The sequence below is a fragment of the Propithecus coquereli genome, unplaced genomic scaffold (genome assembly GCF_000956105.1).
Source record: "Propithecus coquereli isolate 6110/MARCELLA unplaced genomic scaffold, Pcoq_1.0 Scaffold1, whole genome shotgun sequence".
NCBI lineage: Eukaryota > Metazoa > Chordata > Mammalia > Primates > Indriidae > Propithecus > Propithecus coquereli.
The window spans coordinates 10,152,114-10,158,291 of NW_012133857.1; positions in this window are offsets into that span (position 1 = coordinate 10,152,114).

Here is a 6,178-nt window from a genome sequence, read left to right on the forward strand (position 1 = left end):
AGAATTGTGGGGGGACTGACCTGGGAGTGAGGGAGGGGCCATGAGTCATGGAGAAGTCCTTAGGTCTCACTCCAAAAAGGGGAAGGATCCAGGGGTGTGTGGCACAGTCCAGCATAAAGAACCCAGAAAGGCTCGAGTTTGCAGGGGTCACACAGCAGCCACTCAAGTGGGCCCATGTGGGAATCGGGCCTCAGCCTTCTCCTGTCACCACTGCCACCTCAGCCGCTCCCCATACCTGTATCCAAGCCCCTGCAGGGCCCTGATCACTGCCCACCTAGGGCTGACAGCAGATGCCTCCTCAGCAGATCCCTCAGGTCCCAGGCTGCACTCCCAAGCCTGTCTTGGGTGACCCTTCCCTGGTTGTCTGGTGGCCCTCAGGGAGCCTTCCATACATGACCCTCACCCCTGCCCAGGCCTGACACGCCTCCAGCAACCAGACAGAAGTTGCAGGGGGAGTGCCAGGGCCAGCAAGTGAAAGGTGGGCTGGGGTCTCTGCTCTGGCTCAGGAACCGTGGGGGGCCAGGAGTCTGAGCCCAGAGCTTGGACACATCTACTCACAAGGCACCCAGGACAGCCACTAAGCATCTCCACCTCACACCTACCACCTTACCTGCGCCCCTGGGCCCTGCCCACTCCCATCTTGAGCCATTCATGAGCCCCAGAATGGCACAGCCCCTCCTCAGCCTGGCACCCTGAGGACTGGCCCAGTGCCTGCCCGCCCCATGCCCTGGCCCAAACGAGCTTCTTGCTCTTGCTCAAGCCTGCAGATGGCACTGCCTCTGGGTCAGTGCACAAGCTGGTGCCCATGACCTGCCCTGCCTTCCCGTCTCCAGCTCCAACCACCTTGCTCTTCTCCGTGGATGGTGTCCAGGAGTGCTCCTCATTTCCAACAGCCCATGCCCACCCAGTAGGGGTGAGGTGAGGGGTCATGAGGCCCAAGACAACAAAGTCACTTGGGCGGTAGGTGGCATAAGCATGCACGGAGCAGCCTCAGGCCCGCCCTGCCTGCCCTGCCAGATGGCAGGCAGGGCAAACTACCGTCCAAAGGCCTGGTACACCCACAGAGCTCTATGTGGCTTGACCTGTTTGTAATGGTAGGAGAGAGGCATAGGCCAGGTCCTGAAGGGCCATTGAGCGAGGCTGAACACCAGGTACTCCCGTGGATGCTGGGAGCCACTGGAAGTTCTAGAGGGAGGGCAACGAGGTCTGAGCAAAATTTAGAAGAGTCTCCGCTCCAATGCGCAGACCAGAGGAGGCTGCCCAGGGGTGAGAGAGGAGGTAGCCTGATAGGAGGCAGGTGGCCAGGCAGGGAGTCAGTGATGGGGGTTGGGAGGTGCTGTTGTCAGGAAGGACCCTGGATGAGACACTGGCTGGGAAAGGAGACCTCAGTAGGACAGACCCTCGTCCCCCTCCCCGGGGGGGGGGATGTCCAATGTCCCTCTCCAGGGTCTGAACTGACCCATCAGCTCAGCTCAGAACTGTGGCTCACGACTTCAGGAGCCTCCTGACAGAGGAGTCTGGGCTGGGAGATGGGGCCCTGAGGCCTAGGCAGCATCCTGCCCACCCCATAGGCAGGGTCCCCAAGGTTCAGACCCATCTCCCAGCCCAGACTGATTTGTCAGGAGGCTCCTGAAGTCGTGAGCCCACGTGGCCCACTCACCCTGAAACATCACTCGACTGGGCACCCCTGGACAAGGCTGCATCTTCCTCCTCAGGCCGGCTGCCCCCCAGGACAGAGTTGAGCCTCTCCTCTCAGACTGGATTCCCTCTAGGACAAGGACTGGCCTCTTCCTGCAGACCGGGGACACCAGTCCCTACCCCAACCCCAGGACAGGGCTGTCTCCCCCCTCAGACTGGGTACCCTGAGGACAGAGCTACGTCCCCCCTTCAGACTTCTTACCACCTTCCCTTTAGATGGCCCCCCCAAGATAGGGCTATTCTTCTCCTTTGGACTAACTGCCCCTGGGACATACTAGGTACCCTCATCTCAGGTTTGGTGTCCCTAGGCCAAGGCCAGGCCTCCCATATCCAACCAGACACCTCCTAGATGAGGACTGGCCCTCCCTCCTCAGGATGTTTGCACCCAGGACAGAGCCAGGCCTCCCACTTTAGGCATGGCACCATTTATCCCCTCACACTGGACGCCCAGGACAGGACTGCACATCGCCCATCAGTCCAATCCCCCTAGGCCAGGACCAGGTCTCCTCCCTTAGGCCGGGAGCCCCTGAGCCGGGGCTGGCCTCCACTCAGAGAGGCCCCTGAGCCCCACCTGGGCCATCCAGGTGTTGGCAGAGGAAGTGGGAGCCCTCAGCAGGCCTGGCCAGCTGTCAGGACCCTATTTGCCTTGAGCAGGGGCTGGAGCCAGGTGGTCACTTCTCCCTTCAAGGCCTCGCAGCCCAGCCAAGCCGCAGGGAACACGTAAACAGCAGCAGAGCCGGGCAGTGGGCGGGCGGGGGAGGGCGCTGACAGACTCCCACTCCTCAGCCCCCGTGGCTGCGGTATCCAGGCTGCCCTGAATGCCAAGTTAGGCCAGTGAGGTGGCCAGGTCCAGCTCTCACCTGTCTTGGGCATGTGGACAGGCCCTGCCCCTCCCTGGCCAGTCTCCCTCAGCCCAGGTTGAGAGAAGGACCTCTGGAAACCCTTGGAAGGAATGTACCCTCCTCGGGGGCCCTGTCCAGCCCTGGCACACGGGCCTGGCCCCAAGGGGGGCGGAGTGAGTCCACAGCTCCCAGCTCAGAGCAGGATCTAGGGGATCCAGAGTCACCCAAAGATGCTTCTGCCCACCCTCCTGCAAGCCCCTCGTCAAGATCAAGGACTAAGCTGGCCCCACGTGCCTGAAGCGGGCAGGCTGTGATAGTCCACACATGTCAGCCCTCACCTGGGGAGGTGACCAGAGGACAGCAGGCAGATGGGAAAGGGGACTGAGTTCTCTGGAGGTTCAAGAGGGACATGACCCTGCCCCCTGGGACTGAGAGGACACAGACCTGCCCCAGAGGTCTGAGGGGACATGGACCTGCCCTGGGGGATCTGAGAGGACACTGGCTCTGCTTTGGCTGTTAGAAGAGAGGTCTGGCTGTGGGGACGTGTTGGGGGGTTGGGGGTGTGGGGCGTGCTGTGTAGCTCCCTGTCCTTGACGGCCTCAGCCAACTCCAGGAGCACTATACCAGCCTGCAGCCTCCATGACCAACTGAAACACACCTTGCCTGAGGGACTACTCCACTGGCCAGCATGGGCAGAGGAGGAAGGGACTGCAGAGCCAGGCAGGGGCCTGGGCCTGTGTGACTCTGGGCAAACCACCTTCCCTCTCTGAGCCTCAGCTTCTCCTTGGAGGTCAGGGCCCTGCTCAGACTTCCTGGCCTGAGTCGGAGCAGAATCCCACCTTTCTACCCAACAGGCCCCCCAGGTTGGGTTCTGGCTGCCTGGACAGGGACACCAAATCCTTCCCTTAGGCAGGACTGAGACACTCAGGACCCAAGGCTAAGGAGTCCCATGTGACACGTTCCCTCCTTCTTCCGCATCATGGTCATGCAAGCTGGAATCCAAGGTGTGGTGAGTGCAGATTCTATGCAGATCCTACCCATCCAGGGTCTGGGGGCCAGCTACCCTGAACATAGCTCTGGGCAGGAAAGGGGCCAGGATCTGGGAGGCAGAGACCAGGATTCCAGGCATACAACAGTCTTGCATCTGTGGGTGAGGAGAGGATAGGTGAGACCTCTTTGTGTTCCTGCATTTATTATGCACCTTCAGGCTCCTCCTCTACTCTCAGACTTGAGTTTTTTTTCTTTTTGGAAACAGAGTCTGGCTCTGTTACCCAGGCTGGAGTGCAGTGGCCCAATCATAGCTCACTGCAGCCTCGAACTCCTGGATTGAAGTGATCCTCTTGCCTCAGCTCCGGAGTAGCTAGGACTACAGGTTCATGCCACCATGCCTGGCTAATTTTTTTTCTATTTTTGTAGAGACTGGGTCTTGCTATGTTGCACAGACTGGTCTTGAACTCCTGGACTCAAGCAATGTGGCAATCCTCCCACCTTGGCCTCCCAAAGTGCTGGAATTACAGGCAGAAGCCACTGTACCCCGCCTTGTTTTTTTGGGGGGTAGGTATCTCCCCAAAGGCTTCCCAATTGAAAGGCCCCATGGTTTTTGGGCATTTCTCCCATCATGGTGAGTTGCAGGCAGAACTGCTGGGGGCGGGGCATTGCTGGCGGCTCTGGTGGGGATCTTGGCAGGTAGGTGGCCCCCCCACAGGGCTACTGCTAGCTTTGCTTTTCAGTAGCTGGGAAGAAGGGGCAAGGCCTGGCTGGAGGATGGGGTTCTGGGGCGTGAGAGGGTGGGCTCTTGGCCACCCCAATCCCCCTTTGCAGCTCCTCAGTACTGTGCTCCAGTCAATCTCCCCTGGGAGGCCCTTCGCCGGGTCCTCTGCACCACCGTGTTGTGCTCTCCAATCAGCCCGCGACAGTTTGACCCACACCCTTCTCTTGCTCCAACATTTTTAAGAGTCAGGGACAACCCTGGCATGGAGCATACCCTGGCCCTTGCCTGGAGGTCACACTTTCTGGCTACCTGCCCCCAACAAGTTCCCATACATCAGCAAGAGAGAGGGCTGCACTGTGTGGCAGTTTCCGTGTGTGTATGTCTGTTTGTGTATTTCTTTGTATTTGCGTGTGTGTCTGTTTGTAAATGTGCCCATCTATGTGTGTCTGTTTGTCATTCTATTTGTAAGTATGCCTGTGTCTGTGTTTGTATGTGTGCCCTTGTGTATTTAAACGTGTCTGGATATGCCTGTATGTCCGTTCGTGTGTCTGTGTCTTCCGGTGTGTCTATGTGTGTGTGTGTGTACCAATATGTCTATTTTGTTTGTATGTGTGTCTGTGTGTATGTGAGTGTCTATTTGTGTGTGTGTATGTGTGTGTGTGTGTGTGTGTGTGTGTGTGTGTGTGTCTGTGTGGACTCGTGGTCTGAGGACGCCGCCTGTGGGTGGAATTTGGCTCACAGACATGTTTGGTTTGGCACTCACAGTATTTTCAACATCTTGAGCCAACATTTAAAAATCAGGATATTTCACATAAAAATTCAGCTTTCCAGCTTCTCTTAAAAATTCAGAAGCCCTGGCAGCCGTGGGCCTGTGCTCCCGTGAGGCCATGCTCCTTCTGACTGTGCAGGGTGGCCTCCTCCCACCCTCCACGGCCTCGCCCATTTTTCACCCACTGGCGCGTAGAGGGTGGCTGAGTTTGTGACCCGTGCGTGGTCACAGCTAGGTGTGAGCCTGTCAGGGAGTGCGCGCACGAGTGGGCCGCGTGTGGGTGCACGCGTGTGCAGGTGAGGCGTCCGCACGTGTGAATGTGTGTGTGTGCAGGTGTGAGGCAAGTCTGCGTCTGAGGCGACCTGTGTGTGGTTCGCGCAGGAGTGCCTGCTTGTGCGCGTGCGTGCAAAGGCATGCGCGTGCACGTGCGCATGTGTGGGAGTGGCCGCGTGGAGTGTGCGGGCCACTGTGGTCTGGCACACTCTGCACAGGCGCCTCTTCCGGCCTTTGAGGCGGAATTGGATTCCCGGCTCCTGGCTGGGCGCCTTGTGGGATTTATTTCTGTCTCAGTGCCCACGAGAGGCCTGAGTAATGGGAACATTTAAAGAAAACCGGTAAATACATACAGAAGGGGCAGGTTGGCTGGGAAACTCGGCCCAGACCCCCTGCCCAGCCCACGGCTGCCAGAGCCCCTGAGGCAGGCCTAGGGTCAGGAAGGAGCCCCAGCCCCCAGCACACACAGCCAGTTGCTCTGTGGATTGCCCACCCCTGCCCATCTGGAGAGAGGGTCCCTGGGTCGACATTTGGCATCTCGAGAGCTTGGCTGCAAGCAGCAGATGCTCAGGACAGGTTCAGGAGATGCCACCTCAGGCTGGGCCCAGGGACCAAGGGGACCTGACCCTCTAGGCGGGCACTTTCCCAGCCAGACTGCAGTGGATCCACACCTCCAGGTATCCTGTCCACACGTCTCCCGCACACGCAGAGCCACCCACAGTTCAAGGAGGGATGAGACTGTGGTGACCTGGCAGGGCTGGGCCTGTCCCTAGGGTTGGGAGGGCACTCAAGACACCCCACCTGGCCCTCACACACCCTGGCGTACCTGGAGCCTGCTCTCCCCAGGACATGACCCTGCTGTTGTGGGTCTCAGGTTGACCAGAC